The sequence below is a fragment of the Agelaius phoeniceus genome, chromosome 12 (genome assembly GCF_051311805.1).
Source record: "Agelaius phoeniceus isolate bAgePho1 chromosome 12, bAgePho1.hap1, whole genome shotgun sequence".
Classification (NCBI taxonomy): Eukaryota; Metazoa; Chordata; class Aves; order Passeriformes; family Icteridae; genus Agelaius; species Agelaius phoeniceus.
In genome coordinates this window covers 21,893,244-21,913,285 of record NC_135276.1, presented here as the reverse complement: position 1 = coordinate 21,913,285, position 20,042 = coordinate 21,893,244, and the positions used below count along the sequence as shown (strand labels likewise).

The 20,042-nt window shown below is 52.0% G+C and overlaps 1 protein-coding gene and 1 long non-coding RNA gene across 2 annotated transcripts in view; one reads left to right on the top strand and one right to left on the bottom strand.

The window, feature by feature from the left end:
* ZFHX3 (zinc finger homeobox 3) overlaps positions 1–20,042 on the bottom strand; it is a 393,056-nt gene that overhangs the window by 128,434 nt on the left and 244,580 nt on the right. Inside the window, exon 4 of the mRNA XM_077184852.1 lies at positions 14,136–14,446. The gene's annotated coding sequence lies outside the window, so the exon portion shown is untranslated. The remainder of the gene's footprint in view (positions 1–14,135; positions 14,447–20,042) is intronic.
* Positions 722–3,990, top strand: LOC129125527 (uncharacterized). The gene is made up of 2 exons (XR_013183966.1): positions 722–1,830; positions 2,776–3,990. It is a non-coding gene; the product is annotated as an uncharacterized LOC129125527 (long non-coding RNA).

Sequence of the window (20,042 nt, the reverse complement as noted above, 5' to 3'; positions counted from 1 at the left end):
ATGCATCTAAATTAAATCATGTCTTGAAAATCTAAAGAAGCTTTTTTTTTCTTCTTTTTTGCTCTTTTTTAACCTTTTTTTCCCCTTTTTTTTATTTTCATAATAACTCAAATAATTATCTTCACGGTTTGTTTCATAGCTCTGAACGAGGAATGCAGTTGCGGTCAGTTTTTCCATTTGGGAGAACCTTAATGTAGATGTATTTTATACTGCAAGGTAATAAACTGCATGTTTGTTAGTACCTATTATAATGAAATGTCTTGAGCTTTCCCTGTTTCTTAATGTGGGGGTTGACATTTGGAATTTTGACAAGTCCCTTTAATGGGATGGGGGTGAAGGAAGAGGACGGGTGATCAGGAATTTGCCTGTTCTGTTGATGCATTGCCGGAGGTGTCTGGCGGCTGGGAGAAAGTCGCAGGTTTTAAGACTCAGGGGTCGGTAGGTGCCACGGTGCTGGGGATGTTGTGCCTGCAGAGCTGGTGTGCCCAGTGACCCCGGCATGCTGTGTGTGAGTCCTGGTGCTCGGATTGACTCCAGAGGGGGACCAGTTTGCGTTTAAAAGCTGCCCTTAAAAATCTGTCACTCCCTGCTTGATACGTGTCTGCTTTTATGGAAGAATAATTGTTAATGTACTCATCTTTCCAAAAAAAAAAAAACCACGAAAAAAAAAAAAAAAAAAAAAAACATCTCCCCAAAAAAACCCCACCAAAACAAAACCACCCCCCCCCCCACAAAACCCTAAAAAAACCGCACAACCCCAAGAAAAAAAAGAAAAAAAAACCCAAACAAAAACCAACCAAGCCCCAAAGCATGGAGCCCTGTGGGAATCAGAATTTTTGGGGGCTGCTTGGTACGCTGCCTGGGAAGGTGCATGTAATTTGTAGCTGTTCTTGCTGAACGTGAACCAAACGTGGGTTGAGGAAGAAGTTGAGGTGAGAGTAAAGTAACCCTTGTCTTTAGCACTTGGGATAACTTAGAAAAGTGCCTCTTTTCCCCTGAGGCTGTGGATCTGGTGGCCCAGGCTGCGGGTGCTGCCTGTGGCCACACTTTTGCAGAGCAAAGCAAAAGGAAATGTGTGGGGAAGTTGGGGAGCAAGAGAGCGCCTGTGGATGCTCCAGAAATAGGCACCTCCACAGGGACGTGTGCGAGCGCGGGCTGGAGCCATGGATGTTTTCTGCGCTTGCATCGTGAATTCGAGCTGTGTGCCGCTGTCCTCTAATTTCCCATGACAACATATGGATCCCATAAAGGCAAACATGCCGAAGTGCATCTGTCTGGGTAGTTAACACAAACCAAACATCCCCCGCTCGGGATCCCGCTGCCGCTCCGGCCGCGCTGCGCGGAGCCCTCCTGCCTCAGCCCCTCGCTGCTCTCTCCGTGTTTCTTCGGCGCCGCGCCGCGGGACCAGCCCGAGCGCCCCGGCAGGGAGGAGGGCAGAGGAGCGGAGGGGTTAAGCGGGGAGAGGGGCGTGCGCCCTGCGGCCCCCCACCCTCCTGGGAGCCGCTCCAGCCCGAGCAGGCTCTGCCCTGGGGTCAAGTCCTAGGACATCTTTCCCTCCCCTCCTGGCAAGGCAGCAGCTCAGGCTGGGAAGGGAAACAGCAGATGAGCAGAGGGCAGAGGTTTGCCCCTCGTCCTGGACGCAGACGTCTGGAGGCTGGGGAAAGAGAGAGTTCCCAGTTTTCCAGGTTGCAAAAAGAGGTGATGAGGGGAGGCTGTGTGTGAAAAGAAGGGAAGGAACAAGTGACGGCTGCAGGACCAGCGGATAAACCACTACGCAAACACCGAAACACAGCCAAGGAATTAAGGGATAATTCGTACAGAAATCGTTAGGTATGATTACATGTATGTGCACGTGTGTCTCCTCTAAAAAATTTACTTTCCATAAGATTTCTTTGTTCTAGGCAAAAAGACAATCTGGTTGCTAAAATATAAAAAGGGGCTTCCCTTACTTTAATTAGAAATTTTGATACAGCCTCATCTGCAATTGTGTGGGTGCCTCTTGTTTCTATATGTGTATCTCTGCATACGCATAGATGGGATTTTGGGTTCAAATAGCTTTTAATGTGCTTAGCGGAAAGAAGCTCTTAGTATCAGATCTGCAGGGAAAATAAGACTGATTTTTCCCATAGGAAACTTGCTAAAGACACAGCTGAATTATTAGATTAACCCGCTTTTTTGTCTCATGGCATATCTGATGTATTTGCGCAAAGATTTGTATCATTTCATTTCTATGTTATTTTGAACAGACGGAATGAATAGCGGCGCTTTCAAGGGAAGTTATTATTTGCAGAAATGTATACAAATTGAGAGGAACAACTTTGAAGCAAAATGTTTTTCCAAGGCAGCGAATATTGCTTTTTGGACAGGACTCTCAGCAAGAATAGTTGTTATCTTTAACATGTAAAATGGGGGTGAGCAGCTCTGGTTCCCTGGATTCTGCAGCGAGATCAAGTCTTCCCCTGGAGACATGACCTGGCTGCCAGGGGCTCAGGAGGCAGGGGTGGGCCAGATTTGCATAGGTCTGTGGTGAAAGCACGGGACTCAGCTGAATTTTTAGGGATCCCTGAGCATTTCCCACTGCTCGCCACCCAGCACAGGGGGACTGGGCCAAGGCTCTGCGGTGCTGGAGGCTCACGGGGCACAAGGGGCTGATGTATGGGGAAAGCTAAAAAAAAGTTCCAGGCTATCTTTTAAAATTCAGGCTTTAAAAATTATAGCTGGGAGGGGGGAGATTCAGCTTAGAAAAAGTCTCCATAATATCATCCACTTCCATAGCTGTGTGCTTCTTGGAAATGTGTCTGAAGAATCAGAACAAAGCATGGAAGGCCAGAGTCCTTGAAGGAGCTCCAAATGATAAAGTCTGCCATTCATTTTAAACACTGCGTGCATTGTGGAAACACAGGTCAATTTGAAGGCATTTGTCAGATTTCCAGTTCCCTCTGCTCCTTTGCAATGGAAATTTGCAATCAAATCCCTTTGCTGGAGTTAGGATGTCTGCCTTGATCAGTTTGTATGACTCTATGCCCAAAGCACTGGCCAGGTAAGCTAGCTTTTCCTGTGGAAAGTTTGTTTGTGAGGAGTTGAGCCGGAGAAGGGGGGAAGGTTGAGGGGAATTGAGCTGGAGCAGATGTGTTTGTTCTGGGTTTGGAAGGGGAAAGGGCAGGCAGTCGGCAGCGATGGATTGCACGGGGCTTGCCGAGCCGCAGAGGCGAGCTGATGCCATTTAGAGACGCCCAGCAAGAAGCATGGAAAGGGATATTCCAGCAGCAGCACAGTCATTGTTGGGATGCAAAAATGCAGCACGGCTGGAGAGCCACACTGCTGAGCAATTTCAGCCAGATAGCAGGGATTTCTTCTGGAGTCAGGTTTGCCTCAGTTACTGGGGGGGCTGCTGCCCTTATTCCTGAGACACGGGGTGCTGGAGGGGAGAGACTATTCCTATAGAAGAAATGCTGTAGGATTTGGGAGGTTTCGGCTGAGGGGGATGTTCAAAGGAACATTTATTCTTTTGTCTCCAATCTATTTCTGGGGCTTTACCTGATTATTAAAAGACATCGTGCTCCAGGCAGTGGGAGTGACAGGACCTCTGTGGGCTATTCCGGCTGTCCCCAAACCTGGCAGGGCTGCTGCAGGCAGGCTGAGTAAACACCCCTCAGTCAGACAGCAGGTTTGTAACATGCATTTGCTTGTTTTGCAGGCCGTAACACGAGTGGATGTGTTTGCCATGGAAATAAACACTTGGAATACATCTATATGTTTCTTGGCTTTTTGAGAAAAATGAAGAAAAAAGTCTTGGCATTTAATTAGGAGTCACTAACCTGATAAATATTGAACATCATTTCTTTGTGAGCAGCTCCATGTGCTCAGAGTACTCTATGGATGTATTCCACAATTGCACTTATTTAATGCCTGTATCACCTCGTGCCTATTGTATTTATGTTGTCATCAATGTCAGATTTTAATTAAACAATTAAATCACTGTCACAGTAATTTCCCTAGAAAACTATTTTAAATGAAAAATCCCACAATAAATGTTTGGGAACCATCTTAAAGGGATAAAAGAGGAAAATAAGTTACAGAATAAAATTACAGTTCTCCCAGAATTAGGGAAAAAAAACCCCCATGTTTTCAGCATTGAGAAGAATTCTGGACTACAGGGTGGTTTCCACAGAATTCAGTCTGTCAGCAGGGAGACCAAGACACCTTGGCTTGTCTGGGGGCTGGTCTGGGTCTGTCAGGTGCAGTGGCTGCACAGGGACCCCGGCCCAGGGCTGGCAGTTCCTGTGCTCACGCCCCTGCTGGGGCCAGGAGCAGTGACAGCAATGCAACCCTCTCTTCTCTGTGCCAGCCAGGTACCCAATGCTCCTTGGAAAATAGTCCATCAGCCTCCTTTCCCTCCGACTTATTTCAGAATTAAGCTGGAGATTTGCAGGAAAGTCTGCATTGAATTATTCACCAAGTTAAGCACCAGCACCAGCTGCACTTACTATATAGTAACCACGTCCTCCACCCCTGTGTTGTAAGCAGTGAGAAATCGGATCTGACATAGCATCTTTGCTGCACTTAATCAAACAGTTCATCGTTATCTCTTTGTAAATATCTGCTCTTATTCCTCTAAAACCTGTACTTCTTTGCACAGAAAAATCACAAACACGAGATGCAAAATTCATCAGACAAGATATCTGCAGGAATCACGCTCCCAGCCGCACGCCACGATATTACCTGTATTTAACATAAGCACATCTGACATTTGCGGCACGTGAGCGGCGCGTATTGAAATTGGGGCCCGGGCTGTGACCGCAGCGCCGCGTCCCCCGCAGCCATCCCCGGCCAACAATGCTTTCATTTGTGCCCCTGCCGAGCCAGTGGGGGCTGGGGGCCTCGCTGTGCCCCCCTCCCCAGCGCCCAGCCTCAGGGGACCCCTCCCAGCCCAGCACCCATCCTGCCACAGCAATCCTGGACAGTGTTTCTCTTAGGTCCACGCTGCGCTTTTATTGGAATGCAGCTTTGCAGATTGGGTTATGGCTGGGCTGCGTGTGGTTTCTGTCAGCCCTGAAGTGTTTTACAGCTGGAGATGATTTTGGGGGGTGGGGAGGGGACACATGCAGCCTGTCCGCAGCCAGGTCTGATGTTCATCTGCTGCTGTCTCTCTAATTGTTTTCTCCGTGTCTCCATCAAAAGGTGAGGCTGGCACTGGAGGGGGTGATGACGACAATGGCAACACCAGGTCCATCCCTTCCTGCTCCTCGTTTTAGCTTGGTTCTCCCCAAAGCAAGCAGAGCCCCAGATTTTCCAGCAGATCCCTTTTCCTCCTGTGGCCACAACAAGCCCAGGTACCTGGTGTGCTGTGCCCGGGCTGGGCAGCCCGAGGCCTTGCACAGGCAGTGCTCTGGGGGGACTCCTGCCCCGGCCAGCTCCACTTGTGAGCTCAAGACACAGAACCTTTAACCTAAATTCAACCAGCAAACCCCAAAGCACTCACTCCATCAGTCCAGAGCCGTGGCTGTCCCCACAGCCCCCTTGCCTGGGCAGGCCCTTGCCTGGACCCATCCAGGGCCACCCGCACTGTGCCCAGAGCCTCTGCCACCCAAAGGGCCTTGGCAGAGCATACGCAACCAGAAACACGTTTTTTATACACGGGAAAGGGGGAAATGGATGAGGTTGCACAGAACCCTCCTCCAAGCAGGAGAGGCTGTGCTGGAGGAAAGTATTGCTCATAATGACACTTAAGCCCAGACACTTGAATGCTAAAGGTTAAACTTACATTCTTCAAGAAAGGGCTCCTTGCCAGCTTGAACTGTGTTGTGTGTTCACTACTGCCTCCTCCTCCTCCTCTTCATCCACTGTCAATCCACTTTTGGTATGTTTTGAAATAACTGAGGTTTTGGGGTGGATTTGTTTCCTCCCCTAATGTCTGTTCTCTGTACCAGTTCTTGGCCCTATGTCTGTCACAGAGTTAAAAAAAATTTAGAAGTCAGTTTAATGCCTGTACAAAAGAGAAGTGTTTTTTTCTTAGCTGCAAACTACTGTAGCTTCAATCCATCAAAGACCAGCCTCAGCATATGTTCTGTCCTCCAGTGACACACAGTTCATAGAACACCATCCTCCACCTCCTGTCCTCAGCTGAATAACCAGAACGTACATTCTGACAATCAGGCTAAAATTGGAATTAAAACACACATTGAAAGACTGATATACAGTAACAATAGGGTGGCAAAATCATTTTGGGGACAATCCTCACTAGGGCCAGAGACGAAACTGATGGCAATGCTTCCAAATGCTCAAGCCAAGGAAGAAGAAACAGGAAAATGCCCACCCAGGAGTCGCACTTTAAGATGAATTTCATCATAGTATGAAGAAACAGACATGCAGTTTGGATGCTACATTTAGACCTTACTGATCAAAGAGCACCTTCTCCATATACTTTCATGCTTCTCCCCAGAGATATTTCCCATAAAAAAAGAATGGAAATAATATTACATTGTGGATGCCTTCTAAAGCAGCCTCTTTACACAGCCTCATGCAGGCTTTTCGTAGAGAATCAGTCAGGTGAAAGCACAGAACACAGATCCCTACATCTCAGCAGCAGCAGCAGGTAGAGGAGACCCAGACAGAAGGCTGGATCAAAGGCTTTGAGGAGGAGCATGGAAAAGAGCCAGAGCGAGCTTCAGAAGTCAAATGCAATTTTTATTTGGGTTCAGAGATGATAAAAGGCCAGTGATGTTCATTTTCCTACTTCCTGCAGCAAGGGAACGGGGGGCTGCAGGGCTCCGCAGCTCGCTGCAGTGTATTTCTTGGCACAGCCCTAATTGTATCTCCTGGTCCCAGTGGAAGTTCACGCTTTTTAATATCTCTTATTGCTTCTGCAATTGCTGCCACCAGTCAGCAATCACAAACAGGAAGCCGTGAGTCAGCAGAGCCATAACCCGTGGGCTGCCAGCGGCCAGAGGAGAGGGACGCTCCTGGAAAACACGGCGAGGGCCGAGCTGGCCAGGAACAGCACCTGGGAGCTGCACCGAGCCCTGGCTCCCAGTTCAGCCCTTCAGCTGACACCAGAACCCGGCACAAAGGCTCCCAAATCAGCCCTTCAGCTGACACCAAACCCGGCACAAAGGCTCCCAAATCAGCCCTTCAGCTGACACCAGAACCTGGCACAAAGGCTCCCAAATCAGCCCTTCAGCTGACACCAAACCCGGCACAAAGGCTCCCAGTTCAGCCCTTCAGCTGACACCAAACCCGGCACAAAGGCTCCCAGTTCAGCCCTTCAGCTGATACCAAACCCATCACAAAGGCTCCCAAATCAGCCCTTCAGCTGACACCAGAACCCATCACAAAGGCTCCCAGTTCAGCCCTTCAGCTGACACCAGAACCCATCACAAAGGCTCCCAGTTCAGCCCTTCAGCTGATACCAAACCCATCACAAAGGCTCCCAAATCAGCCCTTCAGCTGACACCAAACCCGGCACAAAGGCTCCCAAATCAGCCCTTCAGCTGACACCAGGACCCGGCACAAAGGTTCCCAAATCAGCCCTTCAGCTGACACCAGAACCCGGCACAAAGGCTCCCAAATCAGCCCTTCAGCTGACACCAGGACCCGGCACAAAGGCTCCCAAATCAGCCCTTCAGCTGACACCAGGACCCGGCACAAAGGTTCCCAAATCAGCCCTTCAGCTGACACCAGAACCTGGCACAAAGGCTCCCAAATCAGCCCTTCAGCTGGCACCAAACCCGGCACAAAGGCTCCCAAATCAGCCCTTCAGCTGACACCAAACCCGGCACAAAGGCTCCCAAATCAGCCCTTCAGCTGACACCAGAACCCGGCACAAAGGCTCCCAAATCAGCCCTTCAGCTGACACCAGAACCTGGCACAAAGGCTCCCAAATCAGCCCTTCAGCTGACACCAGAACCCATCACAAAGGCTCCCAGTTCAGCCCTTCAGCTGACACCAGAACCTGGCACAAAGGCTCCCAGTTCAGCCCTTCAGCTGACACCAGAACCTGGCACAAAGGCTCCCAGTTCAGCCCTTCAGCTGACACCAGAACCTGGCACAAAGGCTCCCAGTTCAGCCCTTCAGCTGACACCAGAACCTGGCACAAAGGCTCCCAAATCAGCCCTTCAGCTGACACCAGAACCCGGCACAAAGGCCCTGCTGCCCTGGGCCTGGGCGCCTTCGCAGAGGTTTCCCAAAGCTGGTGCCCAGGGCTCAGGGCAGTCGTGGCAGGGTGAGAGCAGACAAGGACACTGGCTCCAGTTGCCTCTCTGTGTCCAGAACGCAGATTTTTTCCCTGTTAGGGAGAGCACGGCAGAGGAGGCAGCAGTGGCCCCTCAGCTGGGATACGCCAGCGTGACCCCGTTTTCACACCGGCGGCACCCGGGGCTCGGCCGCACCACGGCTCACGTAGCGCGGGGAAGCAGATGATCTATTCCCAGCCTGGTTTCGTCTGCTTCCTAACTGTATTTAGCAGCGAGTTTACTCCAGACTGAGCCTGCGTGAGTAAGTGTGTATGTAAGGGTTGAGGATTGGCTGCAGCAGGCAGAGGGTTTGCTGAAAGGCTTGTTAAGGAAGCACTACTGACCATGCAATCCAATTACATAATGCTTCAAAAAATAACCATGCTGGGAGTTGGGTCTGGGCAGTGCATTTTGGCAGCAGAAAGAGGTATCAAATGTTCATCTTCCAAACCAAAGGCTGACAGTGTATTTGTGCCACAATGTGACACTGCACCTCGGCAGTAAACTGCTCGAAAGAGGAAACTTGCTTCCAGGGGAAATGCCTGCTGTTCCCTTTCAAGGCAGTGCTGCACCCTGCAGACCGACGTTATTTGAGTCCTTGTAAAATTACCACTAATCTCTGCACTCAGGATGCCTCGTGTTTTATGGGCACTCGTATGACGGCAGCTTTGTTTTCTGGGGGGAAAGCAGAGTGCCGAGCAGGGAGAAGCAGGCACCTGGCCATCAGCAGTGGCTTTCGGGGGTTTTCCTCAGCTCCCTATCTCGCAGCTCTTCTCTGCCACTCTGGACAGGACAGACATACAGATGATGCACAGTATTTACTGAACAATGTCTGAAAAAAATACCCTGTCCTGCCTGAGGAAGATCCAGACCGAGTCCCACTCAGGCAGAGCCTGCGTGGAGCTGTGCATCCTTTCTGTCGAGATGGATGCTGGCGGAGGGGACCGAAGGCTCAAGCTCCAGGATGGCTCCATCCACACGTTGTCCGGGATGATGGGGATATAGAAACCCTGTCTCCAAACAGCACTGGAAGCTTTTATCGTAGTTACTAATTTAACTGCTGGGCTGCTCCGAAGGCGTCACAGAGAAGGCACATTTCTGGTGAATGAGGCAACAGCAAACCAAGGATATTCCGAGCCGCTGCGCAGCCGCCTATACCTGAGCTGTGCGGCTGGGCTGCTGGGGATGCTGCATGCGGCTCTGGCCCCCGGCCCTGCCTGGGCACTGGGGCTCCCACGGCCGGATCGCATCCCGGCCCCCGGGCTCTGCCCAGGCCCGGAGCCCCCGGAGACACGGGCGAGCCCCGCGCTGCTGCCGGGCCCGAAGGGGTTACGGGCGGCTCGTCCGGCCCGGCCCGCCCCGCCGCCTGCCCCGGCGGTTCCCGGCTGTTGCCGGCTGTTCCCGGCTGTTTACCTGGCAGCGCCGGCCGGAGGCCGCGCTGACATCACCGCCGCGCCCCCCCGTCCCTCCGTCCCTCCCTCCCTCTGTCCCTCCCTCCCTCCGTCCGTCCGTCCGGCCCGCCCGCCGCCGGCCGAGCCTCGCCCGCCGCGGGGCCGCCGCCGCCGCCTTCCCCGTGCTCGGGGCACACGCGGGCCCGGCGCTGCCCACCCACCTGGCTGCCACGTCGCAGCCGCGGGCTGCCCGCGGGCCCCCATGCTGCCGCTGCCCGCCGCCGGCAGGCCCGGGCCCGGACACCCAGGCCGGCGGCGCAGGTGCTTGCCCCTGCGGGGGCTGCTCCTCCGGCCCGCGGCGGAGCCGCTCTGTGGACGCTTTCTTGGTGCCTTTGGGCAGGGAGCCAAAGTATGCAGCTTAAAGGAAATGTTTAATAAAGACACAGGAGCCTCAAACTGTTTATTTTTCCTTGCAGAAAGGTGGAGAGACGATGTCCCTGGAAAGGCTGCCGGGCCAGGCGCGGGCCGGGGCCGAGCCGGGGCTGACGCTGCCTCTCACCTCTCCCTCCCCTGACAGCCCCGGCCGCGGGGTCATAAACCGTGGGGGGAAAAGGCAGCCTATTAGTAACTCTATTAAGTCTCCATTAGTTAGGTGTGAACTCATTACTCTAATATACCTGGAGGTGGGATCCCACTTGCAGGACATTAGCGCTGCAATAAGCACGTTTACCACCCGAGCTGGACCGAGCGAGGAGAGGATGGAGCAAAGGACAGGAGCCCCTCCACACCTGGGGCAGAGCACCACAGAGAGCCCTTCTTGCCACGCCTGCCCCGGGCACTTGAACTCTCCCACACAGGCTTCCTCCCTGTCCCCAGGGTCGCTGCCCCTATGAGCAGCCCCTAAAGCAGCCCTGGACACCTTCCCTCCCTGCAGCAGCGACAGGGCAGCCACTGACACACAGCCTCACGCCATGAGTGCCTGCACCACGGCAAGCTGCTCCCGGCCTGTTGTAGGATCAGACATTTGGGTTGGAACAGTTCCCCCAGCACTGCCGAGGACACCAGTCACCCCTGTCCCCAGGTGCTGTACCACACAGCCTTTAAATCCCCTCCAGGGCTGAGGACTCCACCACTGACCTGGGCAGCCTGTGCAACGGCTGCACAGCACTTTCAGAGAAGACATTTTTCCTGATTGCTGAATCATAGAATATCCTGAGCTAGAAGGAACCTACAAGGAATATTGAGTGCAATTACAGGACAGGACAGACCAAAGAATCCCACCACATGCCTGAGAGCTTGTCCAGCCCTTCCTGAATGTCCAGTCTCAACCTCCCCTTTGCCTGGCCTGGCCTTTTCGATGTGTTGGCGTTTTGTGACAGGAGCTGTTCTGCTGTCTGCAGCTGAGCACCCTGTGAGGAACTCAGGCAAACTAAATAATGAGCTTATAGGAAATCAATTAATTAATAATAGATAGGATGCAGGAGCAGGGCTTAAAGGGCTTTGCTGAGTTAGCACAATGAAAAACATGACTGTGTGTAGAAATGTGTAGGCGTAGAACTTTGTCTCCACCTTCTCAGTAGCCTGAACGTGCCAACATGAGAGGCCTGAGCCCCAGTGCCCTCTGCCAGAGCCCCTCACAGACAGGCACTGTTTGCCCTGCAGAGCACAAAGACTGTGCACCATCTCCTCCCCATCCTTACTGGCACTTCAAGGCTGCACAAAAGCACAGCCCATGCAGAACTCTTCTCAAGAGTAATTTTTAAGCCCATTTGTTCCTAAATAGCACTAAACTGTACACGATCCCTGAAAAAAAGCTGTCCAAGAGCATACAAGTAGGATTTTAAAAATTATTTCAGGAGGAAGCATGATCTTGCTTCTAAGATCCTTGGCCAAAAAGAGTATAAAATTAATGGTATTAAGTTCCTAAAAATACACTTGAGGATCTGGGAGTTGGAACAAGGGCTTGGGTTCTATTCCTAGCTCTGCCACAGACTCAGTGTCTGCAATGAAGGACCAGCTCAGATGGGACACAGGGTATGTTGCAAGTGCCCAGAAATGCACTTCAGAGCTCACTCCCCCCACTTTTTGCCCGATTTCCCATTTTGTGCAATGGGTACAAAAGTGACTCTGATGGAGCAGAGCACATGAGATGGAATGTTGGTGTAATTCCTCCTGGTTTGTTTCCAGAGCACCATGAAACCATGTCCTGATCAAGCTCACTGGCCCTTTTCTTTCTTCCCTATTTCTCTGGAATCAACTCTTAAAATTCAAAACACCCGCAGGTACAAACAATTATGATTTAAAAAGAAACTACCTGCTAGAAAAGTGCTTTTTCCCTCCCAGCAAACACAGCACTTCCTTGCACTGTCCTCCTAGTCAGTTCATCTACCGTAAGGGTGCTCAAGTCCAATGCCCTGCAAAATGCAGTATTAAGTCTGCCTCTTTACTGTCCTGAACAGGAGACATAGGCAACCTTAAAATGCAACACTTGTTTTTAGCCCTGGAAAATCCTGAAATATTCACCTTTTAATATGTTATATCTAGGAAAATTGTTTCATCATGTAAAAATGATTTTATGGGTCTTTCTCAACCTGTTTTACTGTAACTCTGTTAACTAAGGTACCCATTTCTACATGGAATCCCATACAAAAATAGATTAAAATAATTGTGAAAGTTTCTGTAATTTGAACAAGTTATTGTGGCAGGATGCCCAATGACAAAACAACAGCCCATCAGCAAAGCCTGAGCTGAACTCACTGGTGGCTTCTCTAATTACAAAAAAGGAACATCCCAGTGGTACCTTGACAGAATCTCAAATCCCTTTAATTCCCTGTGTGTCTTAGCTATGAAACCACTTTTGGCACAGGAATTTAAACTGCTAGACAAAGATTCAAAATAGCACATTTCAGTGATAAATAGTAAGGTTTATGCCCCGGAGTTGCTTTTACACCAGCGTGAGGCACTGAGATGGGACAGAATCCTGCATATTGAGTCCTGTGTGGATCCCAGACCCTGCTGGGTTCTGCCATCAGTGAAAGTACTCCAAGAGAAATGAAAACCCAGGCAGTGAAAACCTCTGCTCGCCCCACTAAAGGGAGGAAAAGAGACTGACATTTCCATGGGTGATTCTGTCTGATGAAATCAAGTATTTAAATTACTTCTATTTACACAGGATTTTGAGAAATAATGCTAATTTGCAGAATTGGCATCTGGGGTATGAGTATATATACCCTGGGAGAGCACTTAGGGAGCCTTTGTGAAGCTAAGTAATAAACGCTTTGTCTTCACCACACTATTTATGGGTTGCTTGGGGGCATCCTGCTCTCCTCCTGCCCCTACCTGGGCATAAAATTATTGCCCAACTAGGTTTTAATCAGAGCAACAGTAAATCTGAATGACCACACATGCACAGCCATTCCTGCTCCCTGATCTCCAGCATTAATTATAAAGTGAGACTGTTTACACAGTACATACCACTTTCCTGACTTCTTTCTTGTTTATGTCTAAACCTTTATGGACATAAAACTTTGGAATTTGCTTTTGGAATAAAACTGCAATTTAAGTGGCAATAACTGTGCTGGAAACAACTCGGCTCTTGCTGCCCCGGTGCCGCGGTCACGGCAGGTTGGCACTGGAGCCTCCCCACTGCAGCGTGTTGGTTCAGGTCATCTCCTTGCTGTCCCAGCTGGACGGCTCCTCAGAAACTGCAGCCTGAGACTGCTCCCAGCAAACACTCCAGCTCTCCCTGCCCAGTCCCTTCTGCACTTTTGCCCATGTCTGGCTGCCCTGTGCGTGTCCCTGCACACCCCGCTCTGGGGTTTGTGCTGCTCCCCCTGTGCCAGGCTGGGCTCAGGTCCTCACCCCTCCCTCCCAGGGTTCTGACCTGGCAGCCTCTTTGCTCCTCCAGACTGAACCCTGTCCCATGTCCTAAGGCACCCCTCCAGTCAGATTTCCCCTGAAAGGGAAATTTTTCTTGTACAGTAAGTCCTTACAAACAAAAGAGACGTCCATCAGATGCCATACACAAGTGAGGGTACAGTAGTAAAGTTACTGATGCTCCACAAGCACTAAATTATTCCTCGTCACACTGGCCTGGCTGCTCATTTTGTCAGGCTGTCACACAATAAATTAATATGTTGGCTCTTTGGGGCTGAGAACTCTTCTATTTGTTCAGTAAAACAGATACTGCACACCCCGGGCACCATATAAAAATAATAAATTACCATAGCACACAGGCAAGGTATTACTTGTCTCTCTCCTTGCCTTTACTTTATCCCCTCCATCCTCTGCCTTTCCTCTGATCAATTCATCTTCCATTTACTTTCTATTTCTGTCTGTAGGTTTCACTTTAATACATGCTGCTCCGATATTCCAACCATGCCACCTGCTCCACAAGTACAACTGCAGAGGCTCCACGGATGTGGAGAAGAGGAAATCAGCAAATGTTCAAGGGGAGGAGAAGAAAGAATGTCTATACTGCAAGAATATTAGGAAAAAGGAATCAAGCCTCTACCTGGTGCTGTCTCTTACGCTGACTTGGATGCCTCCTGATTCCTGCCAGACTCCCTTTACTCTTCACATCCAGCACAGAACTGTGGAGACTTGGTAGCCACAGGAATTGAACAGCCTTCTCTATGTAGGCAGGTGGGGAAGTCTTTGACCCAATCTCCCTTGTAGGTTAAAATGTCCTTTAATTCTGGTGGGCTGTGCTGAGATGGGAATGAATAAACTCTCTCTTCATTTTAGCGTCCAGCTCATGGAAGCTGCACAGGCTGGATGTTAAGTCTGTCCAAATTCCTTTCCTCTTTGGCAAGGTTATCCTACCTACAAAAATAAGAATTAAAATTAAGGTTTTGTTTGGCTTCTTACAAGTTCAGATCCTGCCCCACATTTTCCAGGACACAGTTCCAACCCAAGTTTTAGCAGACAGGCTCCCCAAGAGCACCCGCAAAGTCACGGGAAGTCATCAAGTTATTGCAATACTAAGTGCATTATGTTTCCAAAGCATCACATAATCTTAACTAATAAAAAACCCAACAGAATTTACTGTTTGTTCTTAAAAAAAAATAAATAAGCAAAGAAGCAAAATTTAAATATTTATTGGAAAGCTAAATATTGTAGCCTTGAGCAGTTATTGGCAGGAGATGCTGTGCAAACAGAGCCCCGGCAGGCTGCTGCCTCCCACATCCCTGGGCGCTGGCCCGGGGCCCGCACGCCCCGCACCGCACCGGGCTCCACACATCCCACACACCCCGCACACCCCACACATCCCACACATCCCGCACACCCCGCACATCCCACACATCCCGCACGCCCCGCACCGGGCTCCGCTCGCCCCGCACACCCCCCACAGCACCGGGCTCCGCACATCCCGCACGCCCCGCACAGCCCGCACATCCCACACATCCCGCACGCCCCGCACACCCCGCACATCCCACACATCCCGCACGCCCCGCACACCCCGCACATCCCACACATCCCGCACGCCCCGCACCGGGCTCCGCTCGCCCCGCACACCCCCCACAGCACCGGGCTCCGCACATCCCGCACGCCCCGCACAGCCCGCACATCCCACACATCCCGCACGCCCCGCACCGCACCGGGCTCCGCTTGCCCCTCACACCCCGCACACCCCCCACAGCCCGCTGGCCCCGCACCGCGGCCCCGCTCGCCCCGCACACCCCGCACCGCACCGGGCTCCGCACACCCCGCACACCCCGCACGCCCCTCATACCCCTCACACCGCGCCCCGCACATCCCGCACACCCCACACACCCCGCACATCCCGCACCGCGCTCCGCACGCCCCTCATACCCCGTACACCCCGTACACCCCGCACACCCCGCACACCCCTCACACCGCACCGGGCTCCGCTCGCCCCTCAAACCCCGCACACCCCTCACACCCCGTACACCCCTCACACCCCGTACACCCCGCACATCCCGCACGCCCCTCATACCCCGCACACCCCGCACATCCCGCACACCCCGCACATCCCGCACACCCCACACACCCCGCACATCCCGCACACCCCGCACATCCCGCACACCCCGCACATCCCGCACACCCCGCACGCCCCGCACATCCCGCACACCCCGCACGCCCCACACACCCCGCACATCCCGCACGCCCCTCACACCCCGCACACCCCACACACCCCGCACACCCCGCACACCCCGCACATCCCGCACCGCGCTCCGCACGCCCCGCACACCCCGCACACCCCGCACACCCCGCACACCCCGCACACCCCGCACACCCCGCACACCGCGCACATCCCGCACACCCCGCACATCCCGCACACCCCGCACACCCCGCACACCCCGCACACCCCGCACGCCCCGCACCGCGCTCCGCACGCTCCCCGGGAAAGCGCCGCGGTTCTGTTCTGGCCCATCTGCGGCTCCGGCCGGGTCGGGCCCACCCCGCCTGCCCTCTCCCGCTACGGGAGGTGCGGGGCCGAGCGGGTCCCCGCTCCCGGGGCACGGCAGCACCGGGACCGCCGGCAGGCGCCGGTGCCGGGGCCGCTGGGGCAGCCGGGGGTGCTGGGGGAGCCCGGCCCGGCCCGGCGGAGCTCCAGGTGAGCCGGGCTGGCCCAGGGCAATGTTTGCTCCTTCTGGCATCTGATTCCCACCCCTCCTATCCCACGTGGCCGTGCATTAGTGATGGGCACTGCTGGCAGATGGCAAAGTTCGAGCCGGGCTAATTAAACATACCGAGCTAATAACCTTCCATTTTGGGACTGGTATAATTCATAATTTAATGTATTGCTGCTGAGACATTAACCTTTCAATGACTGGCACAGTGCCCACAGCAGCCTGAGTGCTGACCATCTTTCAGGAAAATGAGTATTATTGTTAAAACAGGTATAAATCATTCATGGCTTCAGCTTTTGTGTCAAGCTGCACATGAAAATAAGTAGTAGGCTGGGTAATTTATTTACCTTTTGGTGGTTATTCTTATGATTTCATGATCATATTCTCTGATTCATAAACACTGGCCAATTGCCATTCTGTTCTCATTTTACCATTTCAATATTGCAGTGGTTATTCCGATTTCCATCTTTTAACAAGTTCAAGACTGGTGCAGAGTTGCTTGATCCAGGCACAAACATAATCTCATTTCAAGGAGGAAAAACTTATTTTAAGCTAATTCCCCAGTATTCAATGCAATTATTAAAGCTACCAACTTGTTACAATTTAGCACTTTGCTAAAAGAAGTGTTTCTTTGGAAACTGGTGCATAAACAGACAGATTAAAAACTTTTCAAAATTCTCCTTCAGAGGCAGCTGGGAGGAAGCTCACACATTACTAAAGAGTTTAGTAAAGATCATGTCCTATCTCTTCCAATCAAATGGTGAACGAAAATGGCCAATGCTCAGTCAAAAGGGCAAACTATCTCTGTCTTTGAAGGCACATTAAAGATGAGTCTAAAAAAATCCTAAGTGGATGCTGAAGAACTAATCCATTTGCAAAATTGCTATTTTTGAAGAAAGAAGTTAACTAAGGAATCACCAAGAAGTTGTTTGTGAATGTCTGTCATATAATGCCAGGATAATGCCAAGAGCAGGACATTTTGAAGGCATAAGAGGATGAGGAGCAATATCAGCATCACTGATTTTAGGCTTCTCCTCAGGACTTCATATGGTCACTCTCAGGACTAAATGAACACCGGCAGAAGATAAAGCATTTGAACCTGTTCATGGGGACAACACTCAGACCCCCTTGGAACAGGAATTATTTGAGAGGTTGAGGTTCCTCTGGGTACCTTCTCATACTGGAAACATACAATGTTAGACCCAAGAACATCTATTTTTTCTATTGATAATGATGCAGGAGACAACCCCTCACTCCTACAAGTGATCACCTGCCTCTCTTAACCCGTATCTGTGCCACCTGTGGCCACGGCCGAGCTGTACACCCTCCCTTTGGGTTCTGAGATGTGTCATGGAGCCAGATGCACCAGGATCAAAGCCTGGCAGCTCCTTTTTCCATGGACACTACAGTGTCCCTGCATTTCACTCCCTCTGCTGGCTCCAGTTATACATCAAACTAAGGTTTTGTGACCTGAAATTTCTTTATGGCTGGGACATCTAAAATTCACCTGCATCTTCAGGCTCTGTTGTCCTTACAGGCAGCTGGCAGGGATGCAGCCCTTCCTCCTCCCAGGCAGAGCATCCTGGGCTTGGGACAGGAGCAGCACTGCCAGCAGTCCCCGTGGTCAGTCTGGGTGGGGAGTGTGTGTCCATTCCACACTGCATGCTCCCTGACAGAGGGCAGGGCCTCAGCTCACCGGGCTGTACCTGCTGGGTGCAAGAGCCCTGTGTGGCTGCAGGAGCCTGCAGTCCCTGCCCCGTGGGTGTTTGCAGGTTCCTGCAGTTCCAGCCCCGTGGGTGTTTGCAGGTGCCTGCAGTCCCTGCCCCGTGGGTGTTTGCAGGCACCTGCAGTCCCTGCCCTTTGGGTGTTTGCAGGAGCCTGCAGTCCCTGCCCCGTGGGTGTTTGCAGGTGCCTGCAGTCCCTGCCCCGTGGGTGTTTGCAGGAGCCTGCAGTCCCTGCCCCGTGGGTGTTTGCAGGAGCCTGCAGTCCCTGCCCTGTGCCTGCTGCTGTGCAGAGGGAACTCAGGGAACCAGAGCCTGGCCTTCCAACGTCTGGCAGCTGAGCAAGAACAATCGGGTAACACTTCTGAGGAACACCCTGCAAGGCTGAGGGAGCAGGGGTGTCCCAGCTGCGGGGGTGTGCTGCTGCTGGCACAGCTCCTTGGGAAGCCAAGGGCCCCAGCCCTGGTGGCGCACAGGCTCTCCTGGCCAAGCTCCCCCCTGGGCCGTGCTACGCAGATGGGCTCTTGTGCAATTCTCTGCTTTCCAGTAGACACGTGATTTTCTATGGCAAGAATTACTCAATGTGCAGTTCCTGTCTGAAGTGGCCTATCCAAAGTATTCAAAACAAGTTCTGAGCAAACCCGCATCTCGAGGGTTGGTGTTGCCTTTAGGCAGATTTGTTGTTGTTTCACAAGTGGGAAAACTGAGGTAATTTTTTTTCTTTAAAGGGGGCAGATACTGCACATGTACAGGCACTGAACACCCTTGGTGCTTGTCTAAAGCTGAGAAGAAGCATTGAAAACACCTAAATGTGATAGAGAGGCTGCAAATTTGAGCATGAATCCCCCTAAACCATTATGCTTTTTGCCACACACACATTTACTTTCTGTGGAAATAGACCTTGTACCTCATTGTTCAAATTCTTGTCTGCAGTTATTCTGTATTTCAGGTTCTTGGCATTTCAGGTTTTTGGTATTTCCCCCTCGTTCACATGCCAGGTGGCAAACCCCGAACTGGAGCAGAAGTCACTTCCTACTCTGTGGTTATAAGAGAGTTAAAGTTCAGATTTCTAATTGCTCTCTCGAGGCCTTATTACTTGTTGATTAGGGTCTTTTGGGAACTGCATCAAACCTATAATAATAAACACTCATTTCACTGGAAGTTTGTAGCTGCCGTGGCAGCCCTGCAGCCCTTCTGTAATGGCACACGTACAAACCACCAGGAAAGGCCTCTCTAACTTCTTCAGAGGCTTTCCATGCTGGACAGGTCTGAGCCATGGGCATTTACCTGCCAGACTGGAGCTGGGGCTGCAGGTGCCCCTGTGCCCTCTCCCAGCCCTCAGAGCAGCGCTGTGAGCAGTGTCTGGGCAGGAGCCTGGTGGGGAGCACATCTGTGCAGGGACAGCTCCTTCTAACAGTGGCTACTTCCCTAAATGCTGGTAGATCTGGGGACAGCAGCACCTAAAGAGAAGTAGGACTGCCAGCACACTGCTGGTGGCCAGTCAGGGTTCATAGTCCATTATCTCCTGCTCTGACCAGAACAGATATCCTCCAAGTGTCATCCTGAAACCCAGGAGCTCTATGCTTCAGCAAAAGCCTCTGCTGTGTGAGGGTGCTGCTGGAGGACACGTTTGCTGCATGAGCTGGCACAATAAACCTCCCTGGCCCGACCAGCCCCAGGGAATCTCTGGGCTGATGCCCAGTGCCAGCCCAGGCCAGGGGTACTGCATCCTGCTGGAGCACACGGGGCACACGGGGACACAGCCCCCAGATCCCAGCTGGGACAGAAGGGGGTCCCCCCGTGAGGGGCAGGGGTGGGACAGTTGCAGATGCTCTGTGTCTCATCAATGCACATGTTCCTAATTGCAAAACCTTTGAGTTCTCCTAACTTGAGCAGTCCAAGGTGTCATTCCCAGACTAGGTGCTTTGGAAGTGCTTGTATGGCATCATTTTTACAGGCTGGATGTCCAAAGGGATGGGATGGGATGGGATGGGATGGGATGGGATGGGATGGGATGGGATGGGATGGGTGGGATGGGATGGGATGGGATGGGATGGGATGGGATGGGATGGGATGGGATGGGATGGCATGGGATGGCATGGG